The sequence below is a fragment of the Bacillus rossius genome, chromosome 16 (assembly GCF_032445375.1).
Source record: "Bacillus rossius redtenbacheri isolate Brsri chromosome 16, Brsri_v3, whole genome shotgun sequence".
Taxonomy (NCBI): Eukaryota; Metazoa; Arthropoda; class Insecta; order Phasmatodea; family Bacillidae; genus Bacillus; species Bacillus rossius.
The window spans coordinates 19,606,210-19,630,306 of NC_086343.1; the positions used below are offsets into that span (position 1 = coordinate 19,606,210).

At 38.6% G+C, this 24,097-nt stretch overlaps 1 protein-coding gene across 1 annotated transcript in view; it reads left to right on the top strand.

Annotated features, from left to right (window-relative positions):
* LOC134540164 (myosin-IIIb-like) overlaps nt 1–24,097 on the top strand; it is a 140,078-nt gene that overhangs the window by 23,097 nt on the left and 92,884 nt on the right. Inside the window, exon 2 of the mRNA XM_063382711.1 lies at nt 4,266–4,322. The gene's annotated coding sequence lies outside the window, so the exon portion shown is untranslated. The remainder of the gene's footprint in view (nt 1–4,265; nt 4,323–24,097) is intronic.

A 24,097-nucleotide genomic window follows, 5' to 3' on the forward strand; every position in this document is an offset into this window, starting at 1 on the left:
GCATAATCATAAAAGTTGCAATATGCCTGCATCTAGAGTCTCGGAGAAATGACAATTATACCACTATAGTCTCCCTCCAATAAATCCGGGTGCCTACAGGTCGCGAAAGTCACGAACAAGTCCCGAAATAAATAGTTACTGTGCTGGAAACCACGAAATTTTGTTCCCTCCAGCCTTACACTAACTAACGTGCACTTTTTTGACGCATAACTGCAGTTCATAGTCGCGAATTAATCATTAATATGAGACTGGAAGAATTCGAGGATTCATTTCGTGGTAGGCTAAATTCTACACTTTTATTACCTCTGTGGAGTTTTTGCTTTTGTTTCACAGTCTGTTTGAAGGAATATAGGCCCATGAGAAAACCTCAACGTAAGAAGTTTCAGATCACGGACTAACTAGTTGAGACGTCTCACAAATCAGCAGCCAATGAACGCGTGACATTTTCCCAAGTATGCAGAGAACTCTGTAATCTAACCTCAAGGTCACTGGCAGGGAGTTTTTCAGGTCTCTAATTATAAATATTTGGGGACTGTCCACTTTAATCGCGTGGAAATTATGACTGAAATAGTTTCAGCTTTCTAACTGAAAAATTTAAATGATAATTTTATATACTCTATACAATAATTTATTTTATCCAGATTAGTTAGTATTGTTTTACAAAAATTATTCTTAGCAGTTGGTAGAGGATAGCATGGGTCCTACCCAACTCTCAAATTTTAATTGAGCTATTACGTTGTAAAGAAATAAGTGTATTTTTATTTAGATATGTTTTATATAAAAAATGTTGATAAAATTATATCAGTAGTTTTTTCTGTGGAAATATAACTCGTCGGAGAGATTTTCATTTTTTCATTATATTTTCCGATAAATTTCCGGAAAACCCAAAAAATAATCTCTGATCATAATCATAAGAAAATAAATATGTAATTCATTGGCGTATGTTAAACTACACTTTGGATGTGATGCTGAGAGCAAAATATTGAAATGTTTAATTATTTCTGCATAAACTGTTTTGAAGTTAAACTGTTTTGGCTCAGAGAAGACGGACATGATGTCTAGAGCAAGCATCAGCCAATGAACATTTTACGAATTCCTCGTCTGTGATAGGACAGTGGAGTCAGGCCTGGTGTCAAATAAACAGAGAAAGGAGTCTCTTAATAATATTCTAACGTTGTACAAGAGTAGTTTATGAATGGGGTTTCTGGGACTGGAGTCGGAGTGCGGAGCGGGTCAATGACTGACCGCCCTGACGTCACAGCGGCTATTTTGGATGACCTTGACCTCGATGGCCATATTGGATCCGTCATCTTGAAATCTAGCGCCCTGCTCACTAATGTTGCGCCTTTTTGTTACGCACAGCATCTTTGATGTGTATGGTGTTATATTACACTTTTCGTTACGCCATCTTGGATTATATAACGTGGAAATTTTCGTTACGACCACCATATTGAATTCTAATAACATGTCCGCCATCTTGGATCTGACGTCACAGCCACTTTTTTTTCGATTCTGACAAGTCCGTCATTTTGTTTTATGTTCTTCTGGAGGCCGCCATCTTGGAAACCGACATCTTTGTTTCCGCTGTTTACTCCTAGAGAGCACCAACATGGCTCTGTTACGTCACATAAGGTCGAATTTCCATTTCCTACCAGAGTTGTTATAGTCCTTATCAAAATAATAAATTAAAGTTTTTTTATGCAAAGTACATTGGAAGCGCTGTGATTTGAACCAACACAGCTCTGACCTCTGGGTTGGAAAACATACGCCTTTAACCGCCCGGCCATTAAGACATTTACCAGGTTGATAATTAAATAAGGTATCTACATATGTAGAAAGTAACACACATATTCTGAATTGTAATTTTGTTAATTTGATGGTATAATAGCATCGCCTGTTCCAAGACAGAACCACCGAAAATTTAAAGGATGCGAATGTTGTGTTTATAGAAGGATACGTCTTTTCTTCTTTTTATTTAATTTATAATGTTTTCTTTGTTGAATTTTACACACTAGAATTAAATAATAATTTTAAATCGAAATATTATTATGAATTTCACACGTTTTCTTGATCAACTTTAGTATTCAAAAAAAAGCCAGTGGAAGAAATTTGTTTCTACAGTTTGTCAATTTCAAGTTGTAGTGTAGGCGACGTGTTGCGACTTTCATTGCTTTTATAAACCACAGTTTTTTTTCCCCTTGCGTAAGTCTCGTTCAGAGTCCTTGGGTTGTTGCTAAGTTTACAAACAGGGACTTGCAAGCAGTTCCTAGTAATTGCGAGCATTGTGTTCAGGCATGCAATACAGTTTACGCAATAACTGCGTGGCTAGAAGGAGGTGGTAGGAGATAGCATACACATCCGTGGTTTGGAATTCATGCTGGGCGCACACATGGAAATATAACAGTAACGGTAGCAGTAGGTCGTGAGCAACAGATTCGACCTCCATGTTTTCGTACCTACTGATTTACAACAGCGCATGGGAGGAAAATGCGCATGGGAGGAAAATGAATATGTTTTATTCCAGTCACGGACGCATGACGCAACAACCAACGAGAGTAGAGCAGGAAGCCATTTTGGCGGGTCTATAGAACTGTTCATATTTATCAATCGTATTGTGGCAAGAAATTATCGAAATATCACAATGCTCGGGTGCGATTCCTGCTTTTTAAAAAAATGAATTAATGCTATTATTTATAAGTCACTAGCAGAAAAAAATGTGTCGGGGTTAGAATGGTTAACTAAACATTTTATTTAACCCTTATTTATTTGTATGTTGAAAGATCTATGCTCGCAAATTGCTGGTCAGATGTCACGGGTTAATAATTTGGTATTTAATAATATTCACAGATGAAGTTTTAAGGGCAATATCTTCGCCAAGAAAACGTTTGAAAGTCCAAATAATGAATGATTGTGGACTCTTTCTTCTAGCTTTATTTCGGCAAGTCCATTATAACGCTATTCTAGGCAAGCAAAACTTGGTAAGTGAACTAACAGTCTTTTTCCAGAAAATTTGACTTACCGACTTTTTCCACTAAGCCCACGATATAGTTACTTACTAACACTGCCAACAGATGTCTGATACATCGCGAAATTTCATTTCTAATATTTTGGTGCAGGGAAAAGATATAAAAACTTATAACTCTAAAATTACGACACTTTTAGAATTATTGAGACACATTCTGTAAAAAGACAATTTTTATTTGTAATTTTATACCATTTATACTTATATTTATTACATATGTAAACAGCTTTACACTTCGTAATGTCTCAAATTTCAAAAGTAATTTTTTGAGTTTCTGTTGGGAAGGAGATGGGGAAAGGTGTTGTTCATTTACCTGATTTACCTGGTTGCGGAAAAGTTTCTTAGATTATTTTCATCTCGTTTATTATGCATGCAAAAGATTAAAATCGCCACCAACGGACTGAATAACCCCCAGTGGGTACACATCCTGCGATTTTTTTTTTTTAATTAGCATGAGGATCCGGTTTGGAGGTGGCGAAACGAATGGCAGAACGTCGCTTTCATGCGTTATCACAGGACAATGGTGAGCGACGGGAAATGACGCTAGTCTCTCTCTCTCTCTTTTTTTTTTGTTGTCCATATCGGCAAGTCCTGCCGTGTTTTCCCTGTCGGAACGCGGAGATACGCTGTTAGAGTGTGCACTCCAAAAAAAAAAACTTTTAATTTACGGAAAACAACGGCTACATAATTTGTCCACCAGGGATCATAATCAGAGACCTGAAAAATTCGCGTATTCATTTCGCGATATGCTAGAATCCAAACACGTTTGCCTATTTCCTGCTTCAGTGATTGGGTCACGCTTTATCTGAAGGACCCTGAGCCAATGAAAAACCTTCAACAAAATAAGTACCAAATCACAAACATCCGGGTTAACAGGTGTCACGAGTCAGTAGCCAATGAACAACAGTTGTAATTGGCCCGAGTGTGTACAGAATCATTGAGTTTATCCTGTAGGTCATTAAAATAGCGAATTTTTCCTGTCTCTAAACATACGTATATCTAATACGAATTATAATTTTTTTTTCGCGGGTTTTCAGTTGACACATGTTATACTTTGTAACACGACAATTATTTCTCACGATGATCCATCATTATATATAAAAGTGGAATTAATCCTTTTTTCACTAGTTTTGCATGTAATGAAAAATGGGTTGTAAGCATGTTTAGGTTTTCTCTGTATACCACCTTTGCCGGTTTATTCTTATATGTTAATTAGTTTCATTCTTATCTGTTACTGTTTCAGGAAGTTCGAGTGATGTCTGATCGTCGTTCACCCAGATGACACTAGCGTCGCCTTAAGGTAAACAGAAGTATGCAAAATAAGACATAAGTAATTGTGAAAGTATGAGAAAATGCGTAAACGTTTACGAAAAGTGTTGTAAAAATATACCAAATCCTGCTCTGCTTTTGCTATCTGTAACGGGCTGTAAATATGTTTTTTTTTTTTTAAACTCCGTGCCTACTCACTTTCGTTACCCTGTGATACTGTGGCAGTCTTCTTTTCACAGACGAGAGAGCCCCGATCGTGCATCTTCGGTTTTTTTTGGTTCATTGTAAATAAATATGGCGGTGTCTATAAAAGGATACTAATGGTCAATTAGGTTAGGTTAGCTACATTATAAATACTTTAAAACATTGTGGACGGTTGGTTTGGTTAGTATAGCTACATTAAAGATACGTGAAAAAAAACATTAACTTCGGGGAACTTCAGGTTTTGGTTTCTCTCGTCTGTGAAAAGAAGGCTGCCCGTGATACTGATGTTACTCTACCAGCTGTAAATAAATAAAAAAATGTTTCACTTCTAAAATCAAGATGGCGCGCGAAACCCGGGACTTAGCGCGCGGTCGCCGCTGAAAGTCTTCCACGGCCGCGCGATCTCGTTAGCTGCGCTTGCGAGGTCTCGCGTCCCAGGGGGGCAAACATCCCAAAAACTACTCTTGGCAGTCTTCTTTCGCGCGAAAAAATAATAATAATAATTAAACGAGCTTCGGACTAAATCTACTAAACCTTAAGGGTCCTCTTCCTCCAGTTATGGATGTATCTTTTTTTTCAGCGAGGCGGGATGATAAGCGCGACGCTCGCTGGAATATCACCTCTAAGCTACCAAGTAAAATTCAATCCCGTTCATTTCAAATTTTCTCTGTTTTTTAATACCAAACCAACTTTTTTTTTGCAAATGAAGTGTATAAGATAAAATATCAAAAATCATTTACCAGGTTACATAATTATTAAAATAAATAGGCTGTATTTTTAATATATTTTCGGCTTTTTTTGGTTAAATGGACAGCAACGTTTTTATTCTACTCCAGTATGCTTTCTTTGGGTCGGAAACTGCGATGGATGGATTTATGTCACCATTCTTGGCATTCGTGTGCAAGGAGTAGCAAATTCTTTCTTCTCTTCTGATAAACAAAAATTTTGTGCCCTCTTTTATGCCCACGGGTAAAACAGAAGGTGTGCATATATATATATATTAAGAAATTGGGCTGTGGTCTGGCGCGCAGTCTTTAACGGCAACTGTGAGATCTGAGCGGTAACCATAACATCACATGGCTGAGAAATGAAGATAAAAGTGTAATAACGCAAGTACCGTGAGTGCTTTCAAGGATCTCCACCGGGTGTTCCATGGCTACAAATCATTCTGAAAACACGACTTTTACACTGTTCTATAATTAAAAGTTTAAAAAAGTAACACGGGACCAGAATTGGTCATCCGCCCTTGGCGAACTCTTAAATGCTTTTCGTAGACAGACACCACTAGGATATCTCGAGCGGTTTTCGAACTGCGTGGTTTTTCCCAGTGGCGGCTCAGGGGCAGAGGAAGCTCGCTTCATTATCATTTTTTATTTAGATTTGTTTCTGTACCGTTCTGTTTATATATATATATATATATATATATAGGGTGCCAGGGAAAAAGAGTATAAGTCACGTTTTGGGGAAAATGAGATAAGTCAGCAGGCTACTCATAGGAAGGTTCCGCACATGTGGTCTAAGTAGTATAAGTCAGCACTGCAAAACGTCTAATGTGTTGCTTTTGATCTCAGGAGTATAAGTCAATTGACGTGTATACAGTTTGAGAAAAACAGTATAAGTGTATTTTTGACTTATACTCTTTTTTCCCTGGCACCCTAGATATAGGGACGTTAATGGGAAAAGGAAAATTAATTTTTTTTATCATCTTGTAACTTGATTTGCTGGTCAATTCCAATTCATGATTTCGCATTAGAAAAACTTTAAAAGATTTAACTGCCACTTATAGTGACGTGATTGTAACTGAAATTTGATCATAAGTATTTTAAAAAAAAACTGTTCCGAGGATAATTTATCAAAGAAAAAGTATCAAACGTTTCCTATACACAGATGAGCGAAACATCGTCGAAATTTAAGTTCCATGTTGGGTTGAAAATGTTTGAAAGAGTTAATTTATTTTCAAATTTCCCGTAGGAGGGCCTCCAAAAAAGTAAATAACTCAGGGAACATCTCCCCCCGGGTTTAGGGCCACTGCAGGTTCTTCCTGAAGCGCTGCACATTGCGTGTGTGCCCTGATAGGCAGGGGCCTTAACAACAGTGGCGGGCCTGGTACGTGATCCAAGATGGCCGCCGTGACGTTACAATCCACAGCCGGAACCCCGGCACAATGCACCTCAGCCTTAAGCCTGGGCCAGTAGCCACTTCTCTCCACTACTAACATTACCATAGAGAAAAAAAAAATAATCCAGCCAACCAGCAACTCTATTTTCGACGATGGTTCTGCTCATTTAATGATATTTTTAAATCAATAATTAATAAAAATAACAATAACAATGATTTAGCGTTACTAAAATTCTAATAAATTAAATTAACTTTATATGACAGAATGTCCACATTCTGGAAAGTCGGGATAAAATCAAGAAAAAGTCAGGGAAAATCAGGGTATCCAGTCGTTATCCTGTAAAAGTAATGTAAATTCCGCAGTGATATTTATTTCTTCCACTCAGCCATCACCTAGACTGAAGAAGGTTTTTTTTTTTCGAATGGTGTGTTAGTACATAATCAAACACGCCATAAAATTGCGTAGGCAAGATTCTGTTTGGACTAGGTCAGGGGTCGGCAACCTGCGGCTCGCGAGCCACATGCGGCTCTTTGGATGTGAAGCTGCGGCTCTATAGTTCCGTACCAGAAATACTGCATCACCAGGTCATTTATACAGAAAATACTTTTTTTATTACAAACCAGTAATAAGCCTGGTTTGTTTTTCCACGACTGTTATATTTTACTAAACAATATGTCATCAAGCAGTTAAATTATCAATTCAAAGCTATCCATCCACCCGAGGTTTTCGGTTTACTAGTACTTACGGGCCCACCCAACAGATAGGCTTATATATGAATAAATGTTTCTTATAAATAAATATATTAGTTTTTTTTATCAAAAAAACTTTATTTATGCAAGTACTATTTATTGTTGGCAAGAAAATTTTTGTGGCTCTTTAAAAACTCTGAAATTTTGTAAATTGTAATTTTTGGCTCTTCCGACTCAAAAGGTTGCCGACCCCTGGACTAGGTCATACAGGGGTATGGTGGAGGCTTTATTTTTTTTATTTCTTTCAGAAAATTGCAAATGAGGAAAATTACTTTAAAAAATTGGTTGTCTGTAAAGTCGGTTTACGGACGATAGTTTAACGTGACAACGTCATAACAAAACATTGATGAAATGATTGCATACTTTTATGAATAAAATTGAATGATTTTTATTGAATTATCACTATTTTCTATGGATACAAAGAAGGAGTGAAATGAAATCTACAATTTACTTGATATATTTACTTTTATTTGCACTCATTAATTCAAATATGTTTATTACTTTAACGAAGAGATTATTTTATCTCTAACTTTTATACATGTTTGCTATTTAACTTCTTCCAATCTGTGTTTTTCTTTTAAGGATAAGGCGACGATAGGAAAAGTAGGAAACGAATAGGAGTGTTTCAAGTTTAATGTGCCTCGAAAAAGTCAAATCGATGGTTGTTCCAATCGAGTGGAAGAGAGATAGATTCGGCGCAAGCGTACAATGGGCGTAACGGGACACAGCGTAACATGACACAGCTAAACGGGACAATGTGCGTAACAAAACATTTTTTCGTGCGTGCAGCCGGCGTTCATCGATTTATTAGACGTTGTCACGTCAAAAAAAAAATTAGTCAGCGAATTTTGTAATTTTGGTCATGGTAAGTCAGAGTAAAATACAGGAATATTTTACTGCAGATGTGTGTGGACATCCTGCATAACGAGTATTGGTCCACAGACTGCAATGGCAAGTGTTTCACAACGCAGGTGCTAGGGTAGTAAGAGGGACGACGATAGCGTGTGTAGTTTCCAGGCTCTCCAGTCACCAGTGCTCGAACGTAGTCAACGAAATCAACGAAGTCATCTTTACAATGCTGCATTCTTAAAAACTTCCATCTGAATAATTTTGCTGTATAAAAAAATGCGAGCGATTCTTTCAGTACTCGAATTATTGTGGCGAGTCTTGCCTTGATAACGAGCAAATTCATGGGTTCTTCTAAGAGCAAATACAATTATAATTAGAGACCGGAAAAATTCGCGAATTCATTTCGCGATAGGCTAAAATACAAATAGTTATACCTCAGTGCTGCCTCTGCTATTGGCTCACAACTCACCTGGATGACTCTGGGCCAATTAGAAACACCAAACCAAAGCTTTATCGAATCACAGGCTGCTACTTTGGGACGTCTCACAAGGCAGCAGCCAATGAGTGGGTGACATTTGACCGAGTGTACGTAGAACTATGGAGTTCATCCAACAGGGCATTGAACCCGCGAATTTTTCCGGTCCCTAGTTATAATACGAAAATCGGACACGGAACTTAACTCTGCCGGAGCAGCTACGTCGACTGTCAAATCATTCGATTTTGCAAACCTACAAACGGTTCCGATAAAAGCGAAAAAAAAACCTTGAATACATATTTGACATATTTAGTGAATGCGATGGAATTCAAGGAACGGAAGTGTTTAGCATCATCCACATACAAATACGGGTACAGAATTTACTTGGTTTGAACACGTGGTGACAAGAGACATCTTGGAGTTATTAACAAAAAAAACCTTCAACGACTTGTAAAGTGTAAAGCAGAATCACTTTTCGTTCGTCCACGTGTGTGTTCACCGGGTTTACAACAGGACACAGGAACACTGTACCCGGAAGTTGGATTCCGGCGTGTAGTATATCTACGGAGATCCGGTCAGTGGCGGTCGTAAAAGAAGGGATATTAGGGAATATCTCTCCTCCCCTCCCCCCTATCCACCGAAGTTATGAAAACTTTTGCGAGATTTCGGTGAAGGCAAAATGTTATTTCGGGTGATGCAGTGTGAGGTATTACAACACCTGGAATCACAAACTGTAAACAGGAAGTGGCGCATGTTGTCGATGTAAGCTTTTCCGATTACACAATTTCTGACTTAATTTTTTAAAATTATTATTTTGTTTTTCAAATAATCCCTACTGAACTCAGTTTAATGGAACACTCTTAAGATCTGTTTCGTTTCTCCGCGAATGCAGCTCAGATAAAACGAAGCGCTCATTCGTAGGTCCAGAAGGCAACCCGGGTATCTAACACAGTACGGGTGCTGTCATAACTTAAAAAAACACACGATTATAACTTTTCTACGCTATGCCTGTTCAAAGTTCTGCTGTTCGACGTTGTTTCTAAGTTACGACAATTCCATGTCGTATGTTTATAAGTTGTGATGGTCATGATACGAAGTTTCTATATTGTGTGTTTCAGCTTTGCACATGTGTGAGTTAGGACAAAAAGACCGGGAAAAATTGTGAGCTTAATTTGGCAATAGACTATAATTCAAATACGTTTATCTTTTTGCTGCTTGAGTGATGTGGAACACGTTTTACCTGAAGGACTGTGAACCAGCAAAAAAAGGAGGGTGTAGCTATCTTAAAAGATTTGTGCAATGGGAGTGCATGACTTGATGTAAGTTTTTGGACATACGCCATTGCTAAGAACTTTTTTCTGTTGAAGAAAAACTAATAAATAAATAAAAATACCCAAAAAAGACAAAAAGCACACAAAATTAAGCAAACAATTGCTGTTGTCAACAAGGATATGTACACCACAAAATATTCCGAAATAGGAATATGGCCAACAAACAAAGAAAAGTGTACTAAGAGAACGAAAAAAAAAAAAAAAAAAACACAAATGATGACAACACAAAAATATTGAACCCAAAATAATTCAGCACAACAGTTGAAACGAGACAAAAAAAAACACGACAAAACGAAAAGACAAACAAATACAATAGTTTTACCAAAACAGAAACAAGCGACGTTTCGGGAACTGCTATCTGCTCCCGTCCTCAGGCAGAGACGCACATGGTACGGAAACACAGGTGCGACTCGGTGCTTGTTTCTGTTTTGGTAAAACTATTGTATTTGTTTGTCTTTTCGTTTTGTCGTGTTTTTTTGTCTCGTTTCAACTGTTGTGCTGAATTATTTTGGGTTCAATATTTTTGTGTTGTCATCATTTGTGAGTTTTTTTTTTCGTTCTCTTAGTACATTTTTTCTTTGTTTTTTTTTTGTTTGTTGACCATATTCCTGTTTCGGAATATTTTGTGGTGTACATATCCTTGTTGACAACAGCAATTGTTTGCTTAATTTTGTGTGCTTTTTGTCTTTTTTGTGTATTTTTATTTATTTATTTTATTAATTAGTTTTTCTTCAACAGAAAAAAGTTCTTAGCAATGGCGTATGTCCAAAAACTTACATCAAGGGTGTAGCTGTGTCATGGACACGGCCGTGTGTTATACGTGAATACGTGTACGTAACATGTAATATTTTCTATACGAAATATAAAATAAACTATTTTTTTTATTTTAACACCATATATATATATTCACTGTAACTATCTTACACTAATGTTTTATATATGTATGAAATCGATAGAATTTGACGAGAGCTGACGATTGAAACTCAAACGAACGTCGTAGCTTTTCCGAGTCAAAAGTTATAACCAAATGTAAATCTCGAAACGCAGAAAAATGACCTCAAAATGGCGGCGCTTCCCCCTCTTACGCGCGCGATGCGTCACAGTTCTCACTTAGCGTAACGAATACTTTGAATCCTTTAGCTATCCAGCGGTGTAATTCAAATTTCGGATGGAGATGATAGATGTGTATCTCCAACACCAAACTGTATCCTCCCGATTTTGTTATCATTCTTTTTTTTTTATTATTGCCTCCCACTATGGATGCCATTTTAAAGACGTATTCACGTCAAAAAATATATATCTCAACATAAGAAGTACTGAATCACGAGCATCCCAATTGAACAGGTGTCACGATACAGAAGCCAGTGAGAAGGTTGTATTTTACCCGAGTACATACACGATGGGATTGTGTGGATGTGGAGTTTATTCGATAGTTCCAAGTTTTTGAATGAAGTGTAGAGTCCTGCAGACCCCTTCACTCCCCCCCCCCCCCCCCTTCTCTGCTAAATCAATTGCCGGCTGACCGCGACTCCCGGGAACAGCTACTTCTGGCGCGAACCCAAGGGAGCGCTGCTTCGGCCAGGCCGGCGTAACGGTTTCCAGGTCGGTTCTTCCGGTCCAATTGCCTCGGCCTTGACGGCGCGCGGTAAGGGGGGTTGGGGGGAGTGTGAGTCCCTGGATGCGCGCGCAAACTCGCGACAAGGATGAGCTTCACACTTTACTAGGGGCCAGGGGCGTAGCCAGGAGGGGGGGGGGGGTTTAGGGGTTCAAACCCCCCCCCCTTTAGCACTAAATATTTAATTAATTTCGTATTCATCACTCAAACAAATTTCATATTAAATTTAATAAAAATTTTACCATTACAATATTTAAATTTAAGTACCGAAAACCGCTAAAATAGCACTATTTTACACCTTAAAATCCAAATTTTCCCGGGAGAGGACCCCCGGACCCCCCGCTTTAATACGGGCGGGGGGTGGAGCGGGGGGGGGGGGGGTGTTGCATGCTTCTAACACCCCCCATACACAAATCCTGGCTACGCCACTGCTAGGGGCAGGCATTTTTCGCGAATAAATCTTAACGTCTATTAGACTGCAACAAGGTATATCCGCGCCAGAGGTTTCTTTCTTTTGATTGGCTGCCGTCTGCGAGAGAAGTCGTTGCCTTGTTTGACCGAGCCGCTCAGGACGCGTTTGCTTCCGCACTGAATTACTGCGATCGGTGTTGTAACAATCGACACGCGCCTCTGGAAGAAATACACCCAATCACGAAAACACAGACGACGCTACAGTGTTTAAACTTATAACTGATCTCGGAATCTTTTCGCGAAATATGCATGGCCTTACACTTTACCTTACAGTTCCGAATTGTTTTTTACAGGGTGTTACGCAACATCTCAGCTCTCTCGGCAAAGGGCGTTTATTATGGCGGGAGTTATTTCATGGACGCGACGGAAGTCAATGAACGGAGTAACACCACACAGTGTTGTCGTTGGCTAATGACGCGAACCAAAGTTCTCGGACGCCAAAGGAAAAATAACACGGAAGATTCCTTGTCGAAAAAGCCGGGATTTATTAATTTTTTTTTTAAAGTCTTTTATAGATTTTATCGGAGCCGTTTCTTATATGGTTAAAAATTTCTGTCTGATGATCGAATAATTCGATAGTCGACGTGGCTGTCCCGGCAGAAAAATCTGTACTTTCTCAAAAAGATTCCTTTGGAAACAAGTTGCCAAGAAATAGTTTATAATACGACAAGAAAGATGCAAGCCCGTGGCTACGGTTATTTTTGCATATACGAAATACTTTTTTTTTTTCTCGAGATAATACCGAGTATTTCGTACATACATTGGCGCTCAATTTAATATTTTAGTTGATGTTCCAATCAAGCATAATTTTTTTTTTTCAACCACGGAAAAGTCAATTGAATTGCTCAGGGAAATGTAAAAAAAAAAAAAAAAAAAAAAAACTTTAACTATTGGAGGCACTGGGACAACACAAAGCATAAACTCCGGTATTACTTGCGAACACTTTCTTTTTTGTTGTAGTGATTAGCATTGTTTTATTTAAGTGTACAGATGTACTAATATTGGTACTAATATGTTATAATATGTTCCGTTTAAAAAAAAAAAAAAAAACATTTACAGTGCAGGTGGGACAACATGGTCATCCGAAATCACCGCGAGGTCGGGAATTTTTTTTTATTCTCTCTCTCTCTCTCTCTCTCTCTCTCTCTCTCTCTCTCTCGTGCTTTGCGACGGTTGGCTGCGTCTCCTGAACGAAGTAGCGAAGCGCGCGTTCCCGCTTGTGCTCCGTTAGGCGCGGCAAGGCGCTTTCCGTACCACGTGTCGCTTCGTCCGAAGCTGTGTAGGGAAGCAGCTGTCCGCCGCCCCTCTATTAACATGACATGAGAATAGCATTTCAGTAGCATGAAATTGTATCACCAGTCTTAGCTCATTTTACATGATAACAGATAAGAAAACTAAACTTTGGTAAATTTTATTTAAATACATCAAAAAACGAGGAGAAAAATATTGAGTTTTGTAAACTAACTCTTCACTCTGAGCTTTAGACTTCAGTTTATACAATTTCTTATGTACCCATTTTTTTTTTAATCTCTCTTTCTTACTTTTGAAATGTAAAAGCACTCTGTAATATTTAGTTTTTTGTGGTTGTACAGTTTGTTTGTATATACGTATATATTTGTAATTTTTGACTTGTTCTATATCCCGGAGTCCTTACCGCCATATGGGATCTACAGAACAAAAATTGAATAAATAAATAAAATAAATAAATAAACTTAGTTAAAGATTACACTATGCAATTTAATTTTGTTTTTCCGACCCTCCATCTTTCATTACTTCGGGTCGTTTTTAATTAGGTACTGTTCACTATTTACTTGCTGTGCTCTGGTTTTTTTTTTATAATTTTTTCCTGGAATTTGTAATGATGATATTTCTCGTACTTTTGTGTTGTTTCTATTGTATCGTGTATTCATTTTTGAGCACGAAAGAGCTGAGTCAGCTGGAGCGTGCTATTTTCTTGGCTGTCGTGTTCTTTTGTAACTATGTATTTTACTGCTGAAATAAATGAATTTAAAACTAAAAAAAAAACCGTGCAATTGTAAATTCAATCATGAAATATATTTCATTCTTACTCCTGCCTGATACGCAAGCATCTCAGCTCTCTGTACGCGGCTTTAGGCAGGAGTGAATTCGTGAACGGATAGGACGGAACGGAAATGTGTGGCGGATGCAAGAACCCCCGAATTCCACAAGCGCGATGGCATTAACCGTTTATCAAGTATTTTTAGTAAAATTTACTTGGTTGAAAATCAAGGTCCATAGCCGAGGTTTAGTTTTTTTTTTCTTTTTTTTTTTTCGCTTTTATCGGAGTAGTTTCATTATTCGGTACGCTTATCGAATTATTTCATCAGTCGATATTGCTGCTCCGGCAGCGAATTCTAGCGGCGGCACTGCGGAAACTACTTGTGGTTCGCGTGAAGAAATTTAGTTGAAAACATAATTTGCGTACATTTATCACTAGAGCCCGGAAAAATTCGCGGATTCATTTCGCGATAGGCTTAAATTCAAATAGTTATACCTCAGTGCTGCCTCTGCCTATTGGCTCACAACTCACCTGGATGACTCTGGGCCAATGAGAAACACCCGACCAAAGCTTTATCGAATCACAGGCTGCTACGTTGGGACGTCTCACAAGACAGCAGCCAATGAGTGGGTGACATTTACCCAGTGTACGTAGAACAATGGAGTTTATCCTACACGTCATTGAACCCGCGAATTTTTCCGGTCCCTATTTATCACGTTCGGCATTATCTTAAATAATTCTGCGTTAAATTTGGTTTTTGAGTTTTGTGTTACGAGTGTATTTGCAATATTAGGACACGTGGATTTGCTCGTTCCGCGGGGTTAGGTGTTACCTTTGAATATATATACTGTATAGAAGTCGCCAGCCCGGTTTAAAAATTCTAATACGGTTTTGAGGTAGTTGGTTAATTCACCGCCGCAATCGCCACCATCTCTAGGGCATCGACTTGTGGTGGTCCCTAGCGGACAAGTGTCCAACTCTTCAGACACCCCTTCCCCCTCCTGTTGAACGACGTTGAGCTGTAGTGAATGATGGATGAGGGGTGCGGGGAATGACAGCGGGCGACAGTGCTGCGCTCTAACGTGTAAATAACAACTAAGACGATACAGGGCGTTACGGCAGCGCACTGCAGCGGTGAAGTTCCCAAGCTGCTCATTATACGCTTATGAAAAACGTAGAGTGAATCCTATCCACTCGCGACTTCTATACAGTATATATATTCAAAGGTGTTACACATCTCTGGCGAGTTCTTAGAGACACGCTCACATTAATTTTTATTGCTGTAAAATTAAAATGTTGGCTATATTAGGCCAAGGTCGTATACAGGTGACAGATTCATGAAAACAGATTTTTTTTTTCCTGAAGTTTTGGTTTTTTGCTCGTCTATATGATCGTAACCAAAAGAAACGGTTATGTCAGTTTTAGACCATACATTAAAAATATTCTAAAATACGTGACAATGTGTGAAAACGTTTTATAAATTTACTAGCTAACGGCCGGCTAGCGTTATAATGCCTCGTTCAATTTTTTTTGTAATTAGTTTTAAGTAGGGTTACATACACAAAGCATCCCTATATATATCTCTCTATACCTCCCTATATCGCTCTAACTCTACCTGTGTATATCTCTCCACATTTTTTTAACAAATAATATATATACCTATATCCTTAGCACTATCTCTATCTATCCTCTATCTCTCCATCTCTACCTCTATCTATGTATGTCTTTCCATCTCTATCTCTCTATCTCACTATATGTCACTCTATCTCTCTATATTTCTCTATATATCTTTATCTCTCTCTCGACTCCCGTGCTACCATTAGTATTCGGACCATAGAAACTAGGAACTGTCATAAAATACCTTTAATTGTCCGATACTAGAGGGATAAAGCGTCACCAATAAATAGAGACCGGAAAAATTCGCGAATTCATTTCGCGATAGGCTAAAATACAAATAGTTATACCTCAGTGCTACCTCTTCTATTGGCTCACAACTCACCTGGATGACTCTGGGCCAATGAGAAACACCCAACCAAAGCTTTATCGAATCTCAGGCTGCTACGTTGGGACGTCTCACAAGACAGCAGCCAATGAGTGGGTGACATTTGACTGAGATTATGCAGAACTCTGGAGTTCATCCTACAGGTCATTGAACCCGCGAATTTTTCCTGTCCTTACCAATAAATTAACGAAATTTCATCAAAAATAATTAAATTCTGCTTTGAGGGTTGGTTTTATCGAAATATCGCCTGGACAGTGACATTCCCCTTTGTTTCGGAGGTCAAGCGTGCAGAATGTTTCAACTCGGTTTAGATGAACGATGCGTAGAGACCGGAAAAATTCGCGGATTCATATCGCGACAGGCTCGAATCCAAACTCGTTCGCCTTCATGCTCATTCAGTGATTGGACTACAGAATACCTGGTGAACTATGAGCCAATAGAAAAACGCCCAACAAAAGAAGAATCCAATCACAAGCATCCCAGTTAACAGGCGTAACGAGTTAGTAGCCAATGATCAGGTGCATTTTACCCGAGTACATGGAGTGTCGTTGAGTCTATACTAGAGGTCATTGATGGCGCGAATTTTTCCAGTCCCCTAACGATGCGTGAGCGCACAGAACGCGAACGAACAAACAAACATCGACTTTTTTTTTGTTAGGTTTGTAATTGTTCCCACCGCAAGGTCGCACGGGCGAGCGGCTAGTCTCGCAGGTAGAGGTGTAAAAGTAACGAAAAAATGTGTACCCGTATGTATTCGTTACTATAACAATTAGTACTCGTTACTTTCGTATCGTTACTCGTTACTTCTGATACCGCATGACATGGCACATGCTATGTTATGTAACAGCATCGAATCGAGTCGTATTTCGTACGCGTACAGTATGACGTCGCGTAAATAAAAATAAATCGAATATAAACAATTAAAAATATTTGATAATTAACAGCTTTTGTTAACCAAGAAACAATTAACTCTCATTAGAGTGGCTTTATTATAATATATCTTTTAAGATAAGAACATAAAACGTGAAAATACGCGATTATAAAAAACAAAAACATACATATTTATAATTTGTAAAAAATACTTTCTTACGTTGTTTCTGTTCGAATCTAAAACTTTGTCTACACACACAATACCTTTAATAAACAGTAAAAAACTTGGACGACGAATTTCCAAATCATACTTTTATTAATAAACAAACATCGTTCTTTGTAACGAATACGCGCGCGCATGCGTGAAACATACGAAAGATGCGAGTAACGAAATGCATTCGTGTGTAACGTTTCGTTACTCGTTACTAGATGCCGCACCCGTTACTCAGTAACGAATACACACGGTTTGCTACAGCTCTACTCGCAGGTCCGTGAGGAGTAGGAACACCTGACGTCGTATCGCCCTCGGCTGCTGCTGCGAGCACGAAGCGCCCGGCAAGCATCAGCGAGTCCCGGCGGGTTACCGGCAACGCAGCAGTTCCTCGCCGGATCGAAGACCCGGCAACACTGGAGCCGTCCCGAGAGCTCCCGTCCCCCCTTGCACATTCTGACAACACAGAGTCGGAGCGGCAGTGATGGACGGACGAAAAAAAAATAGTTCCCGATTTGTTTTACCCATCAAATAAATCTGGACATATAAAAAAAAAATTATAATTATGCTTTAAATCATATCACTAGGGACAGGCCTGAACGCCTATTAGATTGCAACAATATATACCCGCACCACCGATTTATTCCTTGTGGTTGGCTGCTGTCTGCGAGCGAAGTCGTTCCATTATTTGACCGGGCCACTCAGGACGCGTTTGCTTCCGCGCTTAATTACTGTGATTGGTGTTGTGACAGTCGACACGTACCTGAAAGAAACTCACCCGATCACGAAACACAGACGATGCTACGGTGCTTTTAACTTTCATCTAGTCTGGGAATCCTCTCGCGAAATATGCATGGCCCTACATATCACATTGTCAAAAGTTTAGTTTTTGGTCTGAGCTGTCTCAAACTAAATAATAATGCGTTACAATGCTGTATGAAAAATTTTGAACACTTATAAATTTGAATCACAATAATATTCGTTACGTAAGGAAATAAATGTTCAGTGAATTTAAAAAAAAAAAGTTATAGAAATGTGATTTCCTTTTTTCACATAGGAGGAAGCAGGGTGTCATCTCAGACTGTCCGTAATGTGTCCTCCATGCATGGCGCGTGTCTCAGTGACACATCGTGGAAGGAGATCCCTTCTGTTCCCCCGTGAGTCGCGATTCACAGTGGAACCTGACAGTGACGTGTTCTCGTCTGCAGGGAACGCGGAACACGTAAACAACCCAGCAAGGTCTGGAACTATTTTTTTTTTTTTGGCGTATCCCGTAATTATGTTGACCGGTGCTTTGGTCGCTTGCGTTTATTTAAAAAGTGGACCGGTTAATAGGCAATAGGAAATAAACTTCTAGCGCCTGCGGCATTGTCAACACACACTTCGTACGTGTACTGCATGTTGTATCTAACCCCCTCCAACGCATTTGATTCTAAATTGGACTTTTAGAAAGGATCCCTAATGTTATTGATAATATAATATAGCATATAGCCTTCCTCGATAGAATCCAAACACGTTTGCCTATTTCCTGCTTCAGTGATTGGGTCACGCTTTATCTGAAGGACCCTGAGCCAATGAAAAAAACTTCAACAAATCAGTAGTTACTGAGCAGATGTAATTTGCCCGGGTGTATAGAGGATCATAGAGTCTAACCTATAGGTCATTGAAATAGCGAATTTTTCCGGTCTCTAGTGATCAGAGATCTCACCTCCTACCAAGGCTGTCCAGGTTGGATTTCCGTCCGATACATACCCGGATTTTTAATTTGCGTGGAAACGTATTGGACTTTTTTTTTCCCCTTCGCTATCCCGTCTTTCCAAACCCATGCATTCCGCCAGTGACCTATTATCGATTAATGAGCTTTCGCCGTCTCTGCACAGAAAAACAAAAGTTCTGTGCTTTTACAAAAATATTATTTTGGGAACCAGTTGCCATGAAATAGTTTGTAATACTACATAAAGATACTGTAACATTGTACTACACATGTCTATGGTTATTTTTGCATCTACGAAATACGTTTCTCGAAATAATACTGAGCTTTCTTACAAAAATTTCCGCATTATTTTTTTTAAAATTTTAATTGGGGTTTCATTCGAGCATAATTTTTTTTAAAGCATGCAAAAGATAATAGAATATTCACTATTTGGTATTTATTTTGATTTATTATTCTTATAATGTGCGCAGATCTAACTGGAAAGTTATTCGGTGAACGGTTTACAAATAACTTTGGTTCTGGGACAACACAAAACACGAATCTCCGGGTAAGAATCCGAACCCATTATTTTTGCGAACTATTTTGTAGTGTTGTTTTCATGTAAATGATCAAATTTACAAATATCTGTAATTTTATATAAATATTTTTGTTTAGTTACAAAAAATACATTGTGATGAACTAAATTGTTGAGCCATAATTTCATTTTATGTAATTTCAAAAAAGGAGCATACATGAAAACTAAGTCATCCAATTGTGCTTTTTTTTTTTTTAGTTATCTTTAGCTTTAAGGCTATGTCTTGTAAGCCGAATTTATTATTTAACTTCCTTGTCTTCGCTGTATAATTATTTACTCACGAATTTCTCTCTTGCATTTGTTGTTCCGTCACAAATTTGCCTACCAGATATATACTAAACTTTAATTTGGAGCTGTGGAAGGTCACGCAAATGATCATAATAAGAGAACTTGCGTGAACTTTATCTTTTGTTGGATAATGCTTGGTTAACATCGGTTGCGAATATTCGAGGGCGAAACAACAGCTACAGAGCTATCGTGCTGGGTTTACAAGAAAAGTCCGCGTATAATAATAGTAATGACAAGAAAATGAAAGAAAAGCAACATGGCGTCACAGACATAGCTTTAAGTTCTTTTTGACGTGACAACGTCTAATAAATCGATGAACGCCGGCTGCACGCACGAAAAAGTGTCCCGTTACGCACATTGTCACGTTACGCACATTGTCCCGTTACGCTGTGTCCGGTACGCTCATTGTACGCTTGCGCCGCATCTATCTCTCTTCCACTCGATTGGAACAACCATCGATTTTACTTTTTCGAGGCACATTAAACTTGAAACACTCCCATTCGTTTCCTTATTTCCTATCATCGTCCTATCCTTAACAGAATAACACAGATTGGAAGAAGTTAAATAGCAAACATGTATAAAAGTTATAGTTAAAATAATCTCTTCGTTAAAGTAATAAACATATTTGATTTATTAATGAGTGCAAATAAAAGTAAATTTATCAATTAAATTGTAGATTTCATTTCACTCCTTCTTTGCATCCATACAAAATAGTGATAATTCAATAAAAATGATTCAATTTTATTCATAAAAGTATGCAATCATTTCATCAATGTTTTGTTATGATGTTGTCACGTTAAACTATCGTCCGTAAACCGACTTTACAGACAACCCATTTTTTTGTGATGCCATGTTTCGACGAGTCCCCTCTCGATGAGTGAATTCTGTCCAGCTGCCAGGTGTTCCGAGCGCACGAACTTTTTTGCAGGCTGTGGTAAAAGCTGTGGCCCATTCTGGGTGGCACGCGAAGTCATAAGTTCATCCTTCCTGTTCCTTCTGAGTTACCCGCCGGGCCGACGAGTAAACTTTCTCCTTCTCCGCTGAAGGCTGACTGCATTTCACGACGAGATTAGTTCCGCGCGCCATTTTGATATCGTATGAGCCCGCCCCACGTAACTTGTCTGAAATTTGACAGTTATCCAAAAGCAGAACAAACGTATACTTTTCTGTCTCTGTCGTTCCGTCAGCAGTGTTTGTAAACAACTTCATGTAGTTCACTGTATTTTTTTTTTTGTAAATGGAACAGAAATATTCATGTGTAGTTACAGATATTCGTAAATTTGTACACTTAAATGAAAACAAACTGAGTAGGTACACAATAGTGTTCGCAGTAATACTGAGTTCGGATTCTCACCCGGGCATTTATGCTTCGTGTTGTCCGAGTACCTCCAATAGTTAAAAGTCGTATGTAAATCGTTCCCTGAATAGCTTTACATCTATAATAATTAAAATAATAAATCAAAATAGAATACAATTATTGAATATTATATTATATTTTCCATGATTGAAAAAAAAATTGCTCCAATGAAACTTTAATTAGAATATAAATGTATGCTCCGATTTTTGTAAGGAATACTGAGTATTTTCTCGAGAAAAAAAAGTATTTTACAGATGCAAAAATAACCATGTTTGTTAAAATTAACAATATATTTCTGGTTGTGTTACAAACTATTTCTTGACGACTGGTTTCCAAAGGAATCCTTAATCAAAGTACAGAAATATTTTTCTCTCTCTGTAACGTGGATTTGTGAAACGATATGGGCAGGGCCGGATTTAGAGGTCTGGAGGCCTCGGGGCAACAGAGGAGCGGAGGCCCACCTGGCCCCAAATTATTTTACAAATAAAATGAACAATTTTTTTCAGTCGAGTTTTCCAATAAATAATTTATTGTGAAATCAAGTAGATTCTCTTAGTAGGCCTATTAAAAAAAACATACATAAATATAATCGGAGACAAGAATTATATTAACTTAAATTTTAGTGTTAATGAATATTTCTGTTAATATTTAACAATAATATAATCATTTATGTACAAAGTACTGTAGGTAAAGGTAAAACAGCGAAAAAAGAATATCAAAGGAAAATATGTTTACTAGTGCTTACTTGTCGGAATTGGAAAGATTTTTTTTTCCGAAGTCTCTATTGTGGGGGCCCTCCGTTTTTGGAGGCTTCGGGGCTTTCGCCCCGGTTTCCCTCCCCTAAATCCGGCCCCGGATATGGGACTTGAGAACGGGAACTGTCCAGAGGAAAGCTGGCCGCGTGTTTGAGAAACACAGTTGGGAAGCACGAGGAAATGGCCGCTCCAATATCTGTGACACCGTCCGGTTCTTCTCCCGGCTGGAGGAGGTGACAGCTGACAGCTGACAGCTGAGACCTAACAGCTGACAGTCGGCGCGTGCAGGCCTGGACATGGCGAAACAGGAAGGCGCAGGGTCTCCACTGCTGGTACTTACGTTGCAGATCTATCACCTTTCATAAAGTTTTAATGTTTAATACGTAGGGTCATGCAGATTTCGCGAAAAGATTCCGAGACTAGCTGAAAGTAAAACACTATAGCATTGTCCGTGTTTCGTGATTGGCCGAGTTTATGTCCCATACGTGTCGACTGTTGCAACACCAATCACAGTGATTCACTGCGGAAGCAAAAGCGTCCTGAGTGGCTCGGTCAAAAAAGGCATCGACTTCTCTCGCATACAGCTGCCAATCACAAGGAATAAACCGCTAGTGCTGGTATACCGTGTTGCAGAATAATAGGCGTTCAGATTTATTCGCGAAAAATGCCTGCCCCTATTAATACGTTTGCCCACATAAAAAAAAAAATCAAAACGCTGTAGGAGAGCAAAAGTTTCCTCTTTTGACAACGTTAGTCAAAGCTATTCTTGGAATTTTTTTTTCTCCAAACTCAACTGCTATATAGGTATATAGTAGATATATTGTCTACATATGTAATCTATCTAATCGTATATCCAGTGATCAAAATAGGTTAAGTTGTAGGTAAACTCTAACAGGTAAACTCTGCATATAACTGCATAAAACATTAAACTTTAAATTGCTCGTATAAATATATACATACATAATTTTTTTTATATAAATTTATAAAAACCTAAATCTTTCGTATCTCGGAAATGGCTCTAACGATTTGGACGAAAATTTATATTTAGTTAACTTTTGCTGTTCAAGTTCATCTAAATAAGTGTACCTATTCCCTGAAAAACTACGAGCAAAGCTCGGTCGCCCAGATACTATATATATAATTCATTAATTAATTAATTAATACCTCTTAAAAGGCCATTTGAACGCATTTATGACGTCTTGTAAAGTCGTTATTAAAACTAGTGTTATCTAATATTTATGAGTAGTAATTTTTTAAAAATGTATACACAGTAAAGTATTTTTTTTTTTTATTTATGGAGGTGATTAGTGACTATAAGGTTAAAATATGTTCTTCTTCAAATAAAATATTTCTCGCTGCATAATTTCAACAAAGGGTTGTGTATTTTAGAACACAATTTTAAAACAAACTCAGTTCACTGGTTACAGTTGTACTGGCGGTTCGCGAGCGAGTACGGCATGCAGGATTCAGTCTATGACATCAACACACTATGGCCTCTGAGAACCCGTTGCGGAAACCTGCACCGCGCTGCGCAACACGACGCCGACTTCATCTGCCGGGCACGTGACTTGATCGGCCGGCCTACCCCTCGTGACAGCCGCCGCCCGATACCCACGTTCCCCAAATATAACAACTAAAAGACGCCATATTGGTTTCACAAACATTTTTAAGCGATTAGTAGGGACCGGAAAATTTCGCGAGTTCATTTCGCGACAGGCTAAAATACAAATAGTTATACCTCAGTGATGCCTCTGCTATTGGCTCACAACTCACCTGGATGACTCTGGGCCAATGAGAAACAACCAACCAAAGCTTTATCGAATCACAGGCTGCTACGTTGGGACTTCTCACAAGACAGCAGCCAATGAGTGGGTGACATTTGACCGAGTGCACGTAGAACTATGGAGTTCATCCTACAGGTCATTCGCAAATTTTTCCGGTCCCTAGCCATTAGTAAGGGCAGACATTTTTCGCGAAAAAAAAAAACGGAACGTCTATTAGATTGCAACAATGTATACCCGCACCACCGGTTTCTTCCTTGTGATTGGCGGCCGTCTGCGAGAGAAGTCGTTCCTTTATTTGACCGGGCCACTCAGGACGCGTTTGCTTCCTGCGATTGGTGTTGTAACAATCGACATGTGCCTGAAAGAAATCCACCCAATCATGAAACACAGACGATGCTACAGTGTTTTAACTTATAAC